Source organism: Euprymna scolopes, chromosome 23 (assembly GCF_053919585.1).
Source record: "Euprymna scolopes isolate OS-2025 chromosome 23, ASM5391958v1, whole genome shotgun sequence".
NCBI classification, from domain to species: domain Eukaryota; kingdom Metazoa; phylum Mollusca; class Cephalopoda; order Sepiida; family Sepiolidae; genus Euprymna; species Euprymna scolopes.
In genome coordinates this window covers 48,766,901-48,790,455 of record NC_136504.1, presented here as the reverse complement: position 1 = coordinate 48,790,455, position 23,555 = coordinate 48,766,901, and the positions used below count along the sequence as shown (strand labels likewise).

At 22.8% G+C, this 23,555-nt stretch overlaps 1 protein-coding gene across 3 annotated transcripts in view; it reads right to left on the bottom strand.

The window, feature by feature from the left end:
• Positions 1–23,555, bottom strand: part of LOC145245879 (uncharacterized) — a 58,737-nt gene that overhangs the window by 8,210 nt on the left and 26,972 nt on the right. Inside the window, exon 2 of one of the 3 annotated variants that reach the window (XM_080107599.1) lies at positions 2,906–2,974. The exons of the other annotated variants lie outside the window; for them this stretch is intronic. The gene's annotated coding sequence lies outside the window, so the exon portion shown is untranslated. The remainder of the gene's footprint in view (positions 1–2,905; positions 2,975–23,555) is intronic. 3 annotated transcript variants of the gene reach the window in all.

Below are 23,555 nucleotides of genomic sequence, written 5' to 3'. Positions count from 1 at the left end.
ATACAATCATTGTTATAATATTTAAGTGACCTCCCTTTTATATATTTATATATTTTAATGTAGCTTCATTGTAAAATACCATTAGAATAATATACAATCATTGTTATAATATGCAAGTGATCTACCTTGGATGTAGCTACAATGTCAAATTCTATTAGAATAATGTACAATCATTATAATGTGCAAGTGACCTCCCTTTGGTGTAGCTTCATTGTCGAATACCATTAGAATAATATACCATCATTGTCATAATATGTAAGTGACATCCCTTGGATGTAGCTTCGTTGTGAAATATTATTAGAATAATATACAATCATTCTAATAATATGTAAGTGACCTCCCTTGGGCTTAGCTTCATTGTCGAATTCCATTAGATTAATATACAATTGTTGTTATGATATGTAAGTGATCCCTTGGGTGTAGCTTCATTGTAAAATACCATTAGAATAATATAAAGTCATTGTTATAATATGCAAGTGCCCTCCCTTTTATGTAGCTTCATTGTCAAATACCATTAGAATAATATGCAATCATTACTATAATATGCACGTGACCTCCCTTGGATGTAGCTTCATTGTCGAATATCATTACATAAATATACAATCATTGTTATAATATGCGAGTGAGCTCCCCTGAATGTAACTTCATTTTCGACTACATTAGGTTATACAAGTGACCTCCCTTGGATGTAGCTTCATTGTCGAATACCATTAAATAATATACAATCATTGTTATAATATGCAAGTGATCTCCCTTGGATGTAGCTTCATTGTCGAATACCATTAGATTAATATGCAATCATTGTAATATTATGCCAGTGAACTCTCTTTTATGTGGCTTCATAGCTGGATATTTGTACTAGCAGAATACCAAGCGTTGCCGGTGATTGGATAAGACAGGTGGATATATGTACTAGCAAAATACCCGACATTGCCTGGGATTGGATGAGATAGGTGGTTTGTTTCCTAGGAGAATACCTGGGATCGGATAAGATAGGTGGATATTTGTGATAACAGAATACCCTATATAGGAAGATGGGGCGATTATGTCGTAAAATCATGAAAAATTATTGTCCAAATAAGTAACATATCCAAGAATTATGAAAAATGATGAACTGTGAGTTATTTGATTGGTGGGTTTGTAATGAAATAAACAGCCCAGATATTGTCTGAAAGTTAGTATTTTAGTAATGAAAAAATAAAAACCCCAGCCAGACAATGTCTCACAGTTATTATTTTAGTAAGAGGAAGGGGATTATGTGGGTTAAATCATGAAAAAATGATTGTCGAAATTAGCGGCATATCCAAGAAATATGAAAAGCGATTAAATATAAGCTATATTATAATGAAATAAAAAGCCCATATATAGTCTGAAAGTTATTATTTTAGTAAGAGGGGGTTAATTATGTGGGTTACATGATAAAAATGATCCTAAAAATTAGTAACATATCCAAAAATTATTAAAAATGAATAAATTTGAGTTATTTGTTTGGTGTGTTCTTAATAAAATAGAAAGCCAAGATGATATATTAAAGTTATAATTTTAGTAAGAACGGGGCTATAATTAGTGTTAAATCAAGAAAAATGATTATCGAAATTAGTAAAATATCCAAGAATTATGAAAAATGATGGCATGTGAGTAATTTTATTAGTATGTTTATAATTAAATAGACAGCACAGACAATTTCTCAAATGTATTATTTTAGTAAGAGGTGGGCGATAATGTTGGGTAACTCATGAAACATGATTGTCGAAATAAGTAACATATCCAAAAATTATGAAAAGCTATGAAATGTAAGTTATTTTATTTCTGTTTTTATAATGAAATAAACAGCCGAGAAAAAGCCTCAGAGTTATTTCTTTAGAAGGTCGGGGTAAATTATGTGGGGCTAATCATGAAAAATGACTTGAAATTAGTAACATATCCAGGAATTATGAAAAATGATGAAATGTGTGTTATTTGATTGGTGTGTTTGTAATAAAATAACAAGCCAGACAATTATTGTCGAAATTAGTAAGATATCCAAGAATTATGAAAAATGAAGTTTTAGTTATTTGATTAGTCAATATAGCAAATTTATGATTTTAATAAGAATTGGGCGATTATATGTGCGCACTCATTAAATTTGATTGTCGAAATTCATAACATATCCAAGAATTATGAAAAATGATGAAATGTGAGATATTTTATTGATGTTTGTAATGAAATAAACAGCTTAAAAATGTCTCAAAGGTATTATGTTAGTAAGGGGAGAGGGAGTATGTGATTGAACTCAGAAAAAATGACGGTTGAAATTAGCAACATATCTAAAAGTTATGAAAAATGATGAAATATGAGTTATTTGATTGGTATATTCATAATGAAGTAGACATACCAGACAATTTATGAAAGTTATTATTTTAGCAAGAGGTGGCGATTATTTGGGTTACTTCATTAAAGATAATCGTCGAAATTAGTAACATATTCAAGAATTATGGAAAATGATATAATGTGAGTTACTTTGTTGGTGGGTTTGTAATGAAATAACCAGCCATACAATGTCTAAAAGTTATTATTTTAGTGATAGAAGGAGTGATAACGTGGATTTACTCATGAAAAATGATAGCAGAAATTAGTAACATACCATAGCCTATGTATCAATGCTTTTATTTTAGTAAGAGTGGAGGCAATAATGTAAGTTAAATCATGTGACATGGTTGTTGAAATTAGTAACATATCCAAAAATTATGAAAAATGATTAAATGTGAGTTATTTGGATGATGTGTTTGTAATGAAAAACCAGCCCAGACAATATCTTAAAGTTATTATTTTAGACAGGTGAGCGATAATGTGGGTTAAATTGTCGAAATGTGTAACAATCCAAGAATTATGGGATTCAACGAGATACGTCAACATATATACTTACAGATTACCCGGAGTCACCCTGGATTCAATGAGATACATGCAAATGTATGCAAGCAGAATACATGGTCACCTGGGATGTAATGAGATAGATGCAAATATATACTAGCAGAATACTTGGCGTTGCCTTGGATTGAATTAGATTGATTGAAATATATACTAACAGAATACCTTGCGTCGCCCAGGATTTCATGAGATTGATTGAGATATATACTAGCAAAACACACAGCGTTGCCTGGGATTGAATGAAATGGGTGAGAATATATATTAGCAAAATATCTGGCATCGCTTGGGATTTGATGAGATAAATGTGTTGCATATTACCTGTCCTTGCATATACATGCTGTAAATTATCTACCCTAGGTAAGATACAATTATTTCATATGTGTAATACTCGTCTTATGTAGGTAAAATATTCTTTTGCTCGAAATAGTAAATAATACATAAACATATAAAATTCCTCTCTCATAAGAATAATAAATATATTACAAAACCAAAGTCAATTTTTTCATTGTTTATACGGTCCCGAGCAACGCCGGGTAGCCCCGCTAGTTTATTATAAATAAAACTTGCTGGACTTTTGCCTTTATTTTTTAAATTTCCGAATGTCTTTGTCAGATTGTGTTAAAATTACAGAAAGATATCATAAAAAATAAAGAATCTATTAACGTTGAAAACTCTTCAGTTACTTTTTGGACAGCCTATATAATAGGGTATGATTAAAGAAAAGTTGAATATTCTACTTATAGACACTGGCGAAAGGAAATGACCAATGAAATAGATTCACGTTTAGCTAACAACGAATTAGAAACCAGAAATGCTCCATAAAGATATTTAATCTTTTAGCATTCTTACACATAATTTTTTCGTGTCAACACGAGAAAGACCTGCAAAATTCCGAGACTTGTGCAGAACAGATACCCATTGAAAATTCTTCATCCCCAGAACTAGTACAGAATAACCACCCATAGGAAACGCTTCCGAAAATAAACACGGCTTTCAATTCAAGAACTGGTAAAATATTACAGCAATAATTTAAGCAGAACTCGGGGAAATTCCACGATTGTCGAAAATTTTAAAACACACATAATAAGCAAAACCGAATTAAAAAAATTAAAATAAAACAAATAACGATTAATTTCAAACAAATTTTAGTTAATTGTTTTTAACCTTTTGAAGCTAAAAGAACTAATTTAAAAAAATTACATTTTTCAATGAACATTGTTTTTGCTTTTGTTTATGATTAATTTTTAACATAAATTATAAAGGAACAGAAGTCAATTAACTTGCACATTTTTGTGAATTAAAAAAAAATCTATGATAAAAAAATTACAGCCTCCTTCCAACATGACCATTTTTTTTTTTAAATTACAAAATAAAATAATCAATTTGAAACCGGAAACATACAGCCATATTTTTTTTTGTTTAAACATTTTGGGAGAGGAAATTGTTTTAATGATTTTTAACTGATAAATAGCGACTATAAAGGGCGGTGATTCGTTTCTCATTAATTAATGTTTGCAATGATCTTTTATGTGACACCGAACGTCGAATAAGTAAATTAATATTTAGATGATAAATGCCGATCAATATCGTTACAACAATAGGTGAGAACCATCTGAGACTCTACTCTAATCCCGTCCTACTACTTCCGGTTCCGACCACAGTACACCAAGTGGTTGGACATAATACAACATTGTTTTTCTTTTTTCTGAAAATGGCGTATACCTCGACATTTAAAAAATATATATTATCATTCTGGTTCCACACATAAGTAAATAAATAAGTTATAATTGAAAATTATTGAAATCTTTCAACATTACCATTATTCTTTTAACCGTGTCTCGTACCCACTGGTGTTTTTCTTCAAAACTGCATTGCCACAGCTTTGAAACACAGCTCCTAACAAACTAAACACAACATTTGAAGCAAACTATAACATTATCTCCACAAATATGTTTCGTAGTTCTTTTTTTAATTTGTACCGTTTTAGAGAAAAACATGAAAAAGCAAAGCAGTATTAATATCAATGTTATCAAGGCACGCAGTGTCTTCAATAAGTTTCCAGACCTTTTTAGTATGAGTACTTTATTGATAGTAAAATACGCTTAAATATATTATAATTCATGCAGATTTCGTATTTATTATTACAGAACCAATTTTCTATAGAATATTATATTGTACTTAATACGTATATATATTTCAAAAGTAAAAAAAAATATGACTCGCTGTCATCAGCTAGAATCGAAATCCAAACATTTAGCGTTCCAGCGAGATATATAAGAAAGATGTAGAATTATACCACTTCCAGCTATGAAGGAATTTGCGCATGCGCAAAAGTAAAAGAAATGAGATGAAGAGTTTACTTTTTCAACTTGCTGACATATTTCTGTATGCGTTATTCATCCATCCAAACAAAGATTTTACTAGCTATACACCATTTTTAAGTACGGCACAATCACGTTGACACACCGGTTCTCGCCAGATCACCGAAGTTAAGCAATGTCGAGCCTAGCCAGTACCAGATGGATTACCATTTGGAATGGCTAGAAGCTGTATGTACCTTCTGGGAAGGTTGGGAGTGGGGCCAGCACCCTCACTCCGTAAAAAGAACTCAGTCGCTACAAAAGCATCTACAAAGTTGTAGATGGCCTATGCCCCTTAGGGGCTCAAGGCTATGGATGTGATGGACACCATTTTTGGTGTACGATTACTATTTCCTGTTAATTTCAGTGTTATGTGATTGGTAGGTTAAAAGTTTATCGGTTAAATATTTGGAGATAGACACGCACGTACATACAACTATTGTTTAATTAATTAAAAATGTAGCATTGTAGCATTTGTGTCAGTTCGAAATAAAGACATATTAACTCTTAGAAAAGGATGATATTGCATTAATAGTTAATAATAACGGCAACAAATAAACCAGATGCAACGACCAGAAATCGAAACAGAGACCTTGAGATTTTCAGTCTGATATTGTATCAAACGACCCATTATGACCATCTTAACAATATAATAACAGCAATGAGTGACGTCATAGATCTACGTGTTTCAAATCATGAATTCAAACATGAGCGATAATGATAATAAAAATAAATGACTGAGAAAACGATAATAATAATAAACAATAAATGACTGAGTACATGATAAGGATAATAAAAAATAAATGAATGAGTAAACGATAATGATAAAAAGAATGAGTGAGTAAACGATAATGATAAAAAAACAAATGAGTGAGTAAACGATAATGATAAAAATGAACGACTGAGTAAACGATAATAATAAAAAATAAATGAGTGAGTAAACGATAATGATAATAAAAATAAATGACTGAGTAAATGATAATGATAAAAATAAATGACTGAGTAAACGATAATGATAAAAATGAACGACTGAGTAAACGATAATGATAATAAAAAAAATGAGTGAGTAAACGATAATGATAAAAAATAAATGAGTGAGTAAACGATAATGATAAAAATAAATGAGTGAGTAAATGATAATGATAAAAATAAATGAGTGAGTAAATGATAATGATAAAAATAAATGAGTGAGTAAACGATAATGATAACAAAAATAAATGAGTGAGTAAACGATAATGATAAAAATAAATGACTGAGTAAATGATAATGATAAAAATAAATGACTGAGTAAAAGATAATCATAAAAATGAATAACTGAGTAAACGATAATGATAATAACATTAAATGAGTGAGTAAACGATAATGATAAAAAATAAATTAGTGAGTAAACGATAATCATAATAAAAATAAATTAGTGAGTAAACGATAACGATAATAAAATAAATGAGTGAATAAACGATAATGATAATAAAAATAAATGAGTGAGTAAACGATAATGATAATAAAAATAAATTACTGAGTAAACGATAATGATAATAAAATAAATTACTGATTAAACCATAATGATAAAAATGAACGACTGAATTAACGATAATAATAAAAAATAAATGACTGAGTAAACGATAATAATAAAAAAATGACTGAGTAAACGATAATAATAAAAATGAATGACTGAGTAAACGATAATAATAAAAAAATGACTGAGTAAAGGATAATAATAAAAAATAAATGACTGAGTAAACGATAATAATAAAAAAATGACTGAGTAAACGATAATAATAAAAAAATGACTGAGTAAACGATAATAATAAAAATGAATGACTGAGTAAACGATAATGATAAAAATAAAAGACTGAGTAAACGATTATGATAAAAATGAACGACTGAGTAAACGATAATAATAAAAAAATAAATGACTGAGCAAACGATAAAAATAAAAAAAATGACTGAGTAAACGATAATAATAAAAAAATAAATGACTGAGTAAACGATAATGATACTAAAAAATAAATGACTGAGTAAACGATAATAATAAAATATAAATGACTGAGTAAACGATAATATTAAAAAAAAAGACTGAGTAAACGATCATAATAAAAAAAACTGACTAAACGATAATGATAATAAAACATAAATGACTGAGAAAACGATAGCGATACTACAAAATAAACGACTGAGTAAACGATAATAATAAAAAATAAATGACTGAGTAAACGATAATAATAAAAATTAAATGACTGAGTAAACGATAATAATAAAAAATAAATGACTGAGTAAACTATAATAATAAAAAATAAATGACTGAGTAAACGATAATAATAAAAAATAAATGACTGAGTAAACTATAAAAATTAAAAAATAAATGACTGAGTAAACGATAATGATAATAAAAAATAAATGACTGAGTAAACGATAATGATAAAAATACAAGACTGAGTAAACGATAATGATAAAAATGAATGACTGAGTAAACAATAATGATAAAAATAAATGACTGAGTAAACGATAATAATAAAAAATAAATGACTGAGTAAACGATAATGATAATAAAACACAAATGACTGAGTAAAAGATAATAATAAAAAAAAAATAACTGAGTAAACGATAATGATAAAAATTAAATGACTGAGTAAACGATAATGATAAAAATAAATGAATGAGTAAACGATAAAAATTAAAAAATAAATAACTGAGTAAACGATAATGATAATAAAAATAAATGACTGAGTAAACGATAATAATAAAAATAAATGACTGAGTAAACGATAATAAGTAAAATAAATGATTGAGTAAACGATAATGATAATAAAAATGAATGACTGAGTAAACGATAATAATATAAAATAAATGACTGAGTAAACGATAATAATAAAAAAATAAATGACTGAGTAAACGATAATGATAAGAAAAATAAATGACTGAGTAAACGATAATGATAAAAATAAAAGACTGAGTAAACGATAATAATAAAAAATAAATGACTGAGTAAACGATAATAATAAAAAAATACATGACTGAGTAAACGATAATAATAAAAAATAAATGACTGAGTAAACGATAATGATAAAAAAATTAATGACTGAGCAAACGATAATAATAAAAAATAAATGACTGAGTAAACGATAATAATAAAAAAATAAATGACCGAGTAAACGATAATGATAAAAATTCAAGACTGAGTAAACGATAATGATAAAAATGAACGACTGAGGAAACGATAATAATAAAAATAAAAGACTGAGTAAACGATAATAATAAAATATAAATGACTGAGTAAACGATAATATTAAAAAAAAGACTGAGTAAACGATAATAATAAAAAAAAACTGACTAAACGATAATGATAATAAAACATAAATGACTGAGAAAACGATAATAATAAAAAATAAATGACTGAGTAAACGAAAATAATAATATAAAGATAAATGACTGAGTAAACGATAATGATAATAAAAATAAACGACTGAGTAAACGATAATAATAAAAATTAAATGACTGAGTAAACGATAATAATAAAAAATAAATGACTGAGTAAACTATAATAATAAAAAATAAATGACTGAGCAAACGATAATAATAAAAAATAAATGACTGAGTAAACTATAAAAATTAAAAAATAAATGACTGAGTAAACGATAATCATAATAAAAAATAAATGACTGAGTAAACGATAATGATAAAAATACAAGACTGAGTAAACGATAATGATAAAAATGAATGAGTGAGTAAACGATAATGATAAAAATAAATGAGTGAGTAAATGATAATGATAAAAATAAATGCGTGAGTAAACGATAATGATAAAAATAAATGAGTGAGTAAACGATAATGATAATAACAATAAATGAGTGAGTAAACGATAATGATAAAAATAAATGACTGAGTAAATGATAATGATAAAAATAAATGACTGAGTAAAAGATAATCATAAAAATGAATAACTGAGTAAACGATAATGATAATAATAATAAATGAGTGAGTAAACGATAATGATAAAAAATAAATTAGTGAGTAAACGATAATCATAATAAAAATAAATTAGTGAGTAAACGATAACGATAATAAAATAAATGAGTGAATAAACGATAATGATAATAAAAATAAATGAGTGAGTAAACGATAATGATAATAAAAATAAATTACTGAGTAAACGATAATGATAATAAAATAAATGACTGATTAAACGATAATGGTAAAAATGAACGACTGAATTAACGATAATAATAAAAAATAAATGACTGTGTAAACGATAATGATAATAAAAATAAAAGACTGAGTAAACGATAATGATAAAAATGAACAACTGAATTAACGATAATAAGAAAAAATAAATGACTGAATAAACGATAATGATAAAAATAAAAGACTGAGTAAACGATAATGATAAAAATGAACGACTGAGTAAAGGATAATAATAAAAAATAAATGACTGAGTAAACGATAATAATAAAAATGAATGACTGAGTAAACGATAATGATAAAAATAAAAGACTGAGTAAACGATAATGATAAAAATGAACGACTGAGTAAACGATAATAACAAAAAAATAAATGACTGAGCAAACGATAATAATAAAAAAAATGACTGAGTAAACGATAATAATACACAAATAAATGACTGAGTAAACGATAATAATAAAAAAATAAATGACTGAGTAAACGATAATGATAATAAAAATAAATGACTGAGTAAACGATAATGATCAAAATAAAAGACTGAGTAACCGATAATAATAAAATATAAATGACTGAGTAAACGATAATAATAAAAATAAAAGACTGAGTAAACGATAATAATAAAAAAAAACTGACTAAACGATAATGATAATAAAACATAAATGACTGAGAAAACGATAGTGATAATACAAAATAAACGACTGAGTAAACGATAATAATAAAAAATAAATGACTGAGTAAACGATAATGATACTAAAAAATAAATGACTGAGTAAACGATAATAATAAAATATAAATGACTGAGTAAACGATAATATTAAAAAAAAGACTGAGTAAACGATCATAATAAAAAAAACTGACTAAACGATAATGATAATAAAACATAAATGACTGAGAAAACGATAGCGATAATACAAAATAAACGACTGAGTAAACGATAATAATAAAAAATAAATGACTTAGTAAAGATAATAATAAAAAATAAATGACTGAGTAAACGATAATAATAAAAAATAAATGACTGAGTAAACTATAATAATAAAAAATAAATGACTGAGTAAACGATAATAATAAAAAATAAATGACTGAGTAAACTATAAAAATTAAAAAATAAATGACTGAGTAAACGATAATGATAATAAAAAAAAATGACTGAGTAAACGATAATGATAAAAATACAAGACTGAGTAAACGATAATGATAAAAATAAATGACTGAGTAAACAATAATGATAAAAAATAAATGACTGAGTAAACGATAATAATAAAAAATAAATGACTGAGTAAACGATAATGATAATAAAACACAAATGACTGAGTAAAAGATAATAATAAAAAAAATAAATAACTGAGTAAACGATAATGATAAAAATTAAATGACTGAGTAAACGATAATGATAAAAATAAATGAATGAGTAAACGATAAAAATTAAAAAATAAATAACTGAGTAAACGATAATGATAATAAAAATAAATGACTGAGTAAACGATAATAATAAAAATAAATGACTGAGTAAACGATAATGATAAAAATAAAAGACTGAGTAAACGACAATAATAAAAAATAAATGACTGAGTAAACGATAATGATAATAAAAATAAATGACTGAGTAAACGATAATAATATAAAATAAATGACTGAGTAAACGATAATAATAAAAAAATAAATGACTGAGTAAACGATAATGATAAGAAAAATAAATGACTGAGTAAACGATAATGATAAAAATAAAAGACTGAGTAAACGATAATAATAAAAATAAATGACTGAGTAAACGATAATGATAAAAATAAAAGACTGAGTAAACGACAATAATAAAAAATAAATGACTGAGTAAACGATAATGATAATAAAAATAAATGACTGAGTAAACGATAATAATATAAAATAAATGACTGAGTAAACGATAATAATAAAAAAATAAATGACTGAGTAAACGATAATGATAAGAAAAATAAATGACTGAGTAAACGATAATGATAAAAATAAAAGACTGAGTAAACGATAATAATACAAATAAATGACCTAGTAAACGATAATGATAAAAAATAAATGACTGACTAATCGATAATAATAAAAAATAAATGACTGAGTAAACGATAATGATAAAAATAAAAGACTGAGTAAACGATAATAATAAAAAATAAATGACTGAGTAAACGATAATAATAAAAAAATACATGACTGAGTAAACGATAATAATAAAAAATAAATGACTGAGTAAACGATAATGATAAAAAAATAAATGACTGAGCAAACGATAATAATAAAAAATAAATGACTGAGTAAACGATAATAATAAGACATAAATGACTGAGTAAACAATAATAATAAAAAAATAAATGACTGAGTAAACGATAATAATAAAAAAATAAATGACCGAGTAAACGATAATGATAAAAATTCAAGACTGAGTAAACGATAATGATAAAAATGAACAACTGAGGAAACGATAATAATAAAAATAAAAGACTGAGTAAACGATAATAATAAAATATAAATGACTGAGTAAACGATAATATTAAAAAAAAGACTGAGTAAACGATAATAATAAAAAAAAACTGACTAAACGATAATGATAATAAAACATAAATGACTGAGAAAACGATAGCGATAATACAAAATAAACGACTGAGTAAACGATAATAATAAAAAATAAATGACTGAGTAAACGAAAATAATAATATAAAGATAAATGACTGAGTAAACGATAATGATAATAAAAATAAACGACTGAGTAAACGATAATAATAAAAAATAAATGACTGAGTAAACGATAATAATAAAAAATAAATGACTGAGTAAACTATAATAATAAAAAATAAATGACTGAGCAAACGATAATAATAAAAAATAAATGACTGAGTAAACTATAAAAATTAAAAAATAAATGACTGAGTAAACGATAATCATAACAAAAAATAAATGACTGAGTAAACGATAATGATAAAAATACAAGACTGAGTAAACGATAATGATAAAAATGAATGAGTGAGTAAACGATAATGATAAAAATAAATGAGTGAGTAAATGATAATGATAAAAATAAATGCGTGAGTAAACGATAATGATAAAAATAAATGAGTGAGTAAACGATAATGATAATAACAATAAATGAGTGAGTAAACGATAATGATAAAAATAAATGAGTGAGTAAATGATAATGATAAAAATAAATGAGTGAGTAAACGATAATGATAACAAAAATAAATGAGTGAGTAAACGATAATGATAAAAATAAATGACTGAGTAAATGATAATGATAAAAATAAATGAGTGAGTAAACGATAATGATAAAAATAAATGAGTGAGTAAATGATAATGATAAAAATAAATGCGTGAGTAAACGATAATGATAAAAATAAATGAGTGAGTAAACGATAATGATAATAACAATAAATGAGTGAGTAAACGATAATGATAAAAATAAATGAGTGAGTAAATGATAATGATAAAAATAAATGAGTGAGTAAACGATAATGATAACAAAAATAAATGAGTGAGTAAACGATAATGATAAAAATAAATGACTGAGTAAATGATAATGATAAAAATAAATGACTGAGTAAAAGATAATCATAAAAATGAATAACTGAGTAAACGATAATGATAATAATAATAAATGAGTGAGTAAACGATAATGATAAAAAATAAATTAGTGAGTAAACGATAATCATAATAAAAATAAATTAGTGAGTAAACGATAACGATAATAAAATAAATGAGTGAATAAACGATAATGATAATAAAAATAAATGAGTGAGTAAACGATAATGATAATAAAAATAAATTACTGAGTAAACGATAATGATAATAAAATAAATGACTGATTAAACGATAATGATAAAAATGAACGACTGAATTAACGATAATAATAAAAAATAAATGACTGTGTAAACGATAATGATAATAAAAATAAAAGACTGAGTAAACGATAATGATAAAAATGAACGACTGAATTAACGATAATAATAAAAAATAAATGACTGAGTAAACGATAATGATAAAAATAAAAGACTGAGTAAACGATAATGATAAAAATGAACGACTGAGTAAAGGATAATAATAAAAAATAAATGACTGAGTAAACGATAATAATAAAAATGAATGACTGAGTAAACGATAATGATAAAAATAAAAGACTGAGTAAACGATAATGATAAAAATGAACGACTGAGTAAACGATAATAACAAAAAAATAAATGACTGAGCAAACGATAATAATAAAAAAAATGACTGAGTAAACGATAATAATACACAAATAAATGACTGAGTAAACGATAATAATAAAAAAATAAATGACTGAGTAAACGATAATGATAATCAAAATAAATGACTGAGTAAACGATAATGATCAAAATAAAAGACTGAGTAAACGATAATAATAAAATATAAATGACTGAGTAAACGATAATATTAAAAAAAAGACTGAGTAAACGATAATAATAAAAAAAAACTGACTAAACGATAATGATAATAAAACATAAATGACTGAGAAAACGATAGTGATAATACAAAATAAACGACTGAGTAAACGATAATAATAAAAAATAAATGACTGAGTAACCTATAATAATAAAAAAAAAATGACTGAGTAAACTATAAAAATTAAAAAATAAATGACTGAGTAAACGATAATGATAATAAAAAATAAATGACTGAGTAAACGATAGTGATAAAAATACAACACTGAGTAAACGATAATGATAAAAATGAATGACTGAGTAAACAATAATGATAAAAAATAAATGACTGAGTAAACGATAATAATAAGAAATAAATGACTGAGTAAACGATAATGATAATAAAACACAAATGACTGAGTAAAAGATAATAATAAAAAAATAAATAACTGAGTAAACGATAATGATAAAACATAAATGGCTGAGTAAACGATAATGATAAAAATAAATGACTGAGTAAACGATAAAAATTAAAAAATAAAAAACTGAGTAAACGATAATGATAATAAAAATAAATGACTGAGTAAACGATAATAATAAACATAAATGACTGAGTACACGATAATGATAAAAATAAAAGACTGAGTAAACGACAATAATAAAAAATAAATGACTGAGTAAACGATAATGATAATAAAAATAAATGACTGAGTAAACGATAATAATATAAAATAAATGACTGTGTAAACGATAATAAAAAAAATAAATGACTGAGTAAACGATAATGATAGTAAAAATAAATGACTGAGTAAACGATAATGATAAAAATAAAAGACTGAGTAAACGATAATAATAAAAATAAATGACCTAGTAAACGATAATGATAATAAAAATAAATGACTGAGTAAACGCTAATAATAAAAATAAATGACTGAGTAAACGATAATAATAAAAAAATAAATGATTGAGTAAACGATAATGATAAGAAAAATAAATGACTGAGTAAACGATATGATAAAAATAAAAGACTGAGTAAACGATAATGACAAAAATGAACGACTGAGTAAACGATAATAATAAAAAATAAATGACTGAGTTAACGATAATAATAAAAAATAAATGACTGAGTAAACGATAATGATAAAAATAAAAGACTGAGAAAACGATAATAATAAAAAATAAATGACTGAGTAAACGATAATAATAAAAAAATAAATGACTGAGTAACCGATAATCATTAAAAATGAACGACTGAGTAAACGATAATAAAAATAAATAAACAACTTAGTAAACAATAACAATAAAAAAATAAATGAAAACGATAATAATAAAAAAATAAATGACCAAGAAAACGATAACGATAAAAATTAAGGACTGAGTAAACGATAATGACAAAAATGAACGACTGAGGAAACGATAATAATAAAAAAAAATGACTGAGTTAACGATAATAATAAAAAATAAATGACTGAGTAAACGATAATATTAAAAAAATAAATGACTGACTAATCGATAATAATAAAAAAAAACGACTGAGTAAACGATAATACTAAACAAAAAATGACTGCGTAAACGATAATAATAAAAAAATAAATGACTGAGTAACCGATAATCATTAAAAATTAACGACTGAGTAAACGATAATAAAAATAAATAAATAACTTAGTAAACAATAATAATAAAAAAATAAATGACTGAGTAAACGATAATAATAAAAATAAAAGACTAAGTAAACGATAATAATAAAAAATAAATGACTGAGTAAACAATAATAATAAAAATAAATGACTGAGTAAACTATAATAATAAAAATAAATGACTGAGTAAACGATAATAATAAAAAAATAAATGACTGAGTAAACGATAATAATAAAAATAAATGACTGAGTGTAACAATGATTATAAAAATAAATGACTGAGTAAACGATAATGATAAAAATAAAAGACTGAGAAAACGATAACAATAAAAAATAAATGACTGAGTAAACGATAATAATAAAAAAATAAATGACTGAGTAAACTATAATAATAAAAAAATAAATGACTGAGTAAAGGATAATAATAATAAAAAAATGACTGAGTAAACGATAATAATACAAAAATAAATGACTGAGTAAACGATAATAATAAAATTTAAATTACTGAGTAAACGATAATAATAAGAAAAAATGACTGAGACAACTATAACAATAAAAAATAAATGACTGAGCGAACGATAATAATTAAAAAAAATGACTGAGTAAACGATAATAATAAAAATTAAATTACTGAGTAAACGATATTTATAAAAATTAAAGCCTGAGTAAACGATAATGATAAAAATGAACGACTGAGAAAACAATAATAATAAAAAATAAATGACTGAGTTAACGATAATACCAAAAATAAATGACTGAGTAAACTATAATAATAAAAAATAAATGACTGAGTAAACGATAATAAAAAAAAATAAATGACTGGTCAAACGATAATAATAAAAAATAAATGACTAAGTAAACGATAATAATAAAACATAAATGACTGAGTAAACGGTAATAATAAAAAATAAATGACTGAGTAAAAGAAAATAATAAAACATAAATAACTGAGTAAATGATAATAATAATACATAAATGACTGAGTAAAAGAAAATAATAAAAAATAAATGACTGAGTAAATGATAATAATAAAAAATAAATGACTGAGTAAACGATAATAATAAAAAATAAATGACTGAGTAAATGATAATAATAAAAAATAAATGACTGAGTAAATGATAATAATAAAACATAAATGACTGAGTAAACGGTAATAATAAAAAATGAATGACTGAGTAAAAGACAATAATAAAACATAAATAACTGAGGAAATGATAATAATAAACCATAAATGACTGAGTAAAAGAAAATAATAAAACATAAATGACTGAGTAAATGATAATAATAAAAAATAAATGACTGAGTAAAAGAAAATAATAAAACATAAATGACTGAGTAAATGATAATAATAAAAAATAAATGACTGAGTAAAAGAAAATAATAAAACAAAAATGTCTGAGTAAACTATAATAATAAAAAATAAATGACTAAGTAAATGATAATAATAAAAAAATAAATGACTGAGTAAATGATAATAATAAAACATAAATTACTGAGTAAAAGAAAATAATAAAACATAAATGACTGAGTAAATGATAATAAAAAATAAATGACTGAGTAAAAGAAAATAATAAAACAAAAATGACTGAGTAAACTATAAAAATAAAAAATAAATGACTAAGTAAACGATAATAATAAAAAATAAATGACTGAGTAAAAGAAAATAATAAAACATAAATGACTGAGTAAATGATAATAATAAAAAATAAATGACTGAGTAAATCATAATAATAAAAAATAAATGACTAAGTAAATGATAATAATAAAAAATAAATGACTGAGTAAAAGATAATAATAAAAAATAAATGACTGAGTAAACGATAATAATAAAACATAAATGACTGAGTAAATGATAATAATAAAAAATAAATGACTAAGTAAACGATAATAATAAAACATAAATGACTGAGTAAAAGAAAATAATAAAACATAAATGACTGAGTAAACGATAATAATAAAAAATAAATGACTGAGTAAAAGAAAATAATAAAACATAAATGACTGAGTAAACGATAATAATATAAAATAAATGACTCAGTAAATGATAATAATAAAAAATAAATGACTGAGTAAATGATAATAATAAAAAATAAATTACTGGGTAAACGATAATAATAAAACATAAATGACTCAGTAAACTATAATAATAAAAAATAAATGACTGAGTAAACGATAATGATAATAACATAAATTACTTAGTACATGATAATAATAAAAGAATAAATGACTGAGCAAACCATAATAATAAAAAATAAATTACTGAGTAAACGATAATAATAAGAAATAAATTACTGAGTAAACGATAATAATAAAAAATAAATAACTGAGTAAAAGAAAATAATAAAAAATAAATGACTAAGTAAACGATAATAATACAAAAATAAATGACTGAGTAAATTATAATAATAAAAAATAAATGACTGAGTAAATGATAATAATAAACAAAAAAAATGACTGATAAAATGATAATAATAAAAAATAAATGACTGAGTAAACGATAATAATAAAACATAAATGACTGAGTAAACTATAATAATAAAAAAATAAATGACTGAGTAAACGATAATAATAAAAAATAAATTACTGAGTAAACGATAATAATAAAAAATAAATGACTGAGTAAACGATAATAATAAAAAATAAATTACTGAGTAAACGATAATAATAATAAAAAACGACTGAGTAAACGATAATAATAAAAAATAAATGACTGAGTAAACGATAATAATAAGAAATAAATGACTGAGTAAACAATAATATTAAAAATAAATGACTGAGTAAACGATAACAATAAAAAATAAATTACTGAGTAAACGATAATAATAACAAATAAATGACTGAGTAAACTATTACAATAAAAAAATAAATGACTGAGCAAACGATAATAATAAAAAAAAAGACTGAGTAAACGATAATTATAACAATTAAAGACTGAGTAACCGATAATGATAAAAATGAACTACTGAAAAAACGATAATAATAAAAAATAAATGACTGAGGGAACGATAATAATAAAAAAATAAATGACTGAGTAAACGATAATAAAACAAATAAATGACTGAGTAAACTATAATAATAAAAAATAAATGACTGAATAAACGATAATAATAAAAAATAAATGACTGAGTAAACTATAATAATAAAAAATAAATGAATGAGTAAACTATAATAATAAAAAATAAATGACTGAGTAAACGATAATAATAAAAAATAAATGACTGAGTAAACGATAATAATAAAAAATAAATGACTGAGTAAACTATAATAATAAAAATATAAATGACTGAGGAAAAGAAAATAATAAAAAATAAATGACTGAGTAAAAGATAATAATAAAACATAAATGACTGAGTAAACTATAATAATAAAAAATAAATGACTGAGTAAATGATAATAATAAAAAATAAATAACTTTGTAAACGATAATAACAAAAAATGAATGACTGAGTAAACTATAATAATAAAAACATAAATGACTGAGTAAACTATAATAATAAAAAAATAAATGACTGAGTTTACTATAATAATAAAAAATAAATGACTGAGTAAATGATAATATTAAAAAATAAATGACTGTGTAAACGATAATAATAAAAAATAAATGACTGAGTAAACTATAATAATAAAAAAATAAATGACTGTGTAAACGATAATAATAAAAACATAAATGACTGAGTAAACTATAATAATACAAAAATAAATGACTGAGTAAACTATAATAATAAAAAATAAATTACTGAGTAAACGATAATAACAAAAAAAAATGACTGAATAAACGATAATAATAAAAAAATAAATGACTGAGTTAACTATAATAATAAAAAATAAATGACTGAGTAAACGATAATAATAAAAAAAAATGATTGAGCAAGAGATAATAATATAAAATAAATGACTGAATAAACGATAATAATAAAAAATAAATGACTGAGTAAACTATAATAATAAAAAAAAATGATTGAGCAAGAGCTAAGAATATAAAATAAATGACTGAGTAAACGATAATAATAAAAAATAAATGACTGAGTAAACGATTATAATAAAAAATAAATAACTGAGTAAACGATAATAATAAAAAATAAATAACTGAGTAAATGATAATGATAAACAAAATGACTGAGTAAAGGATAATAATAAAAAATAAATGACTGAGTAAATGGTAATGATAAAAAAATGACTGAGTAAACTATAATAATAAAAATAAATGACTGAGTAAACTATAATAATAAAAAATAAATGACTGAGTAAACGATAATAATAAAAAATAAATGACTGAGTAAACGATAATAATAAAAAATAAATAACTGAGTAAACGATAATAATAAAAAAATGACTGAGTAAATGGTAATAATAAAAATAAATGACTGAGTAAACTATAATAATAAAAAATAAATGACTGAGTAAAGGATAATAATAAAAAATAAATGACTGAATAAACGATAATAATAAAAAAATAAATGACTGAGTTAACTATAATAATAAAAAAAAATGACTGAGTAAACGATAATAATAAAAAATAAATGACTGAGTAAACGATAATAATAAAAAATAAATAACTGAGTAAACGATAATAATAAAAAAATGACTGAGTAAATGGTAATAATAAAAATAAATGACTGAGTAAACTATAATAATAAAAAATAAATGACTGAGTAAACGATAATAATAAAAAATAAATGACTGAGTAAACGATAATAATAAAAAAATAAATGATTGAGCAAATGATAATAATATAAAATAAATGACTGAGTAAACGATAATAATAAAAAATAAATGACTGGTCAAACGATAATAATAAAAAATAAATGACTGAGTAAACGATAATAATAAAAAATAAATGACTTAGTAAACGATAATAATAAAAAATACATGACTGAGTAAACAATAATAATAAAAATAAATGACTGAGTAAACGATAATGATAAAAATAAATGACTTAGTAAACGATAATAATAAAAAATACATGACTGAGTAAACAATAATAATAAAAATAAATGACTGAGTAAACGATAATGATAAAAATAAATGACTGAGTAAACGATAATAATAAAAAAATAAATGATTGAGCAAATGATAATAATATAAAATAAATGACTGAGTAAACGATAATAATAAAAAATAAATGACTGGTCAAACGATAATAATAAAAAATAAATGACTGAGTAAACGATAATAATAAAAAATAAATGACTTAGTAAACGATAATAATAAAAAATACATGACTGAGTAAACAATAATAATAAAAATAAATGACTGAGTAAACGATAATGATAAAAATAAATGACTTAGTAAACGATAATAATAAAAAATACATGACTGAGTAAACAATAATAATAAAAATAAATGACTGAGTAAACGATAATGATAAAAATAAATAACTGAGTAAACGATAATAATAAAAAATACATGACTGAGTAAACAATAATAATAAAAAATAAATGACTGAGTAAACAATAATAATAAAAATAAATAACTGAGTAAACGATAATAATAAAAAATACATGACTGAGTAAACAATAATAATAAAAATAAATGACTGAGTAAACGATAATGATAAAAATAAAAGACTGAGTAAACGATAATAATAAAAAATAAATGACTGAGTAAACAATGATAATAAAAATAAATGACTGAGTAAACGATAATAATAAAAAATAAATGACTGAGCAAACGATAATAATAATAAAAAAATGACTGAGTAAACGATAATAATAAAAATTAAATGACTGAGTAAACGATATTTATAAAAATTACAGGCCGAGCAAACGATAATGATAAAAATGAACGACTGAGAAAACGATAATAATAAAAAATAAATGACTGAGTTAATAATAATAATAAAAAATAAATGACTGAGTAAACGATAATAATAAAAAAAATGACTGAGTAAACGATAATAATAAAAAATAAATGACTGGTCAAACGATAACAATAAAAAATAAATGACTGAGTAAACGACATTAATAAAACATAAATGACTGAGTAAATGATAATAATAAAACATAAATGACTGAGTAAACGATAATAATAATAAATAAATGACTGAGTAAACGATAATAATAAAAAATAAATTACTTAGTAAATGATAATAATAAAAAAAATCAATGACTGAGCAAACGATAATAATAAAAAATAAATTACTGAGTAAACGATTATAATAAAAAATAAATGACTGAGTAAACAATAATAATAAAAAATAAATGACTGAGTAAAAGAAAATAATAAAACATAAATGACTGAGTAAACGATAATAATACAAAAATAAATGACTGAGTAAACGATAATAATACAAATTAAATTACTGAGTAAACGATAATAATAAAAAATAAATGACTGAGTAAACGATAATAATAAAAAATAAATTACTGAGTAAACGATAATAATAAAAAAAACGACTGAGTAAACGATAATAATAAAAAATAAATGACTGAGTAAACGATAATAATAAGAAATAAATGACTGAGTAAACAATAATAATAAAAAATAAATGACTAAGTAAATGATAATAATAAAAAATAAATGACTGAGTAAATGATAATAATAAAAAATAAATTACTGGGTAAACGATAATAATAAAACATAAATGACTCAGTAAACTATAATAATAAAAAATAAATGACTGAGTAAACGATAATGATAATAACATAAATTACTTAGTAAATGATAATAATAAAAGAATAAATGACTGAGCAAACCATAATAATAAAAAATAAATTACTGAGTAAACGATAATAATAAGAAATAAATTACTGAGTAAACGATAATAATAAAAAATAAATAACTGAGTAAAAGAAAATAATAAAAAATAAATGACTGAGTAAACGATAATAATAAAAAATAAATGACTGAGTAAACGATAATAATAAGAAATAAATGACTGAGTAAACAATAATAATAAAAAATAAATGACTGAGTAAATGATAATAATAAACAAAATAAATGACTGATAAAATGATAATAATAAAAAATAAATGACTGAGTAAACGATAATAATAAAACATAAATGACTGAGTAAACTATAATAATAAAAAAATAAATGACTGAGTAAACGATAATAATAAAAAATAAATTACTGAGTAAACGATAATAATAAAAAATAAATGACTGAGTAAACGATAATAATAAAAAATAAATTACTGAGTAAACGATAATAATAATAAAAAACGACTGAGTAAACGATAATAATAAAAAATAAATGACTGAGTAAACGATAATAATAAGAAATAAATGACTGAGTTAACAATAATATTAAAAATAAATGATTGAGTAAACGATAACAATAAAAAATAAATTACTGAGTAAACGATAATAATAACAAATAAATGACTGAGTAAATTATTACAATAAAAAAATAAATGACTGAGCAAACGATAATAATAAAAAATAAGACTGAGTAAACGATAATTATAACAATTAAAGACTGAGTAACCGATAATGATAAAAATGAACTACTGAAAAAACGATAATAATAAAAAATAAATGACTGAGGGAACGATAATAATAAAAAAATAAATTACTGAGTAAACGATAATAAAAAAAATAAATGACTGAGTAAACTATAATAATAAAAAATAAATGACTGAGTAAACGATAATAATAAAAAATAAATGACTGAGTAAACTATAATAATAAAAAATAAATGAATGAGTAAACTATAATAATAAAAAATAAATGACTGAGTAAACGATAATAATAAAAAATAAATTACTGAGTAAACGATAATAATAAAAAATAAATGACTGAGTAAACTATAATAATAAAAAAATAAATGACTGAGTAAACGATAATAATAAAAAAATAAATGACTGAGGAAAAGAAAATAATAAAAAATAAATGACTGAGTAAACGATAATAATAAAAAAAAACGACTGAGGAAACGATAATAATAAAAAATAAATGACTGAGTAAACGATAATAATAAGAAATAAATGACTGAGTAAACGATAATAATACAAAATAAATGACTGAGTAAACGAAAATAATAAAAAATAAATTACTGAGTAAACGATAGTAATAAGAAATAAATGACTGAGTAAACTATAACAATAAAAAAATAAATGACTGAGCAAACG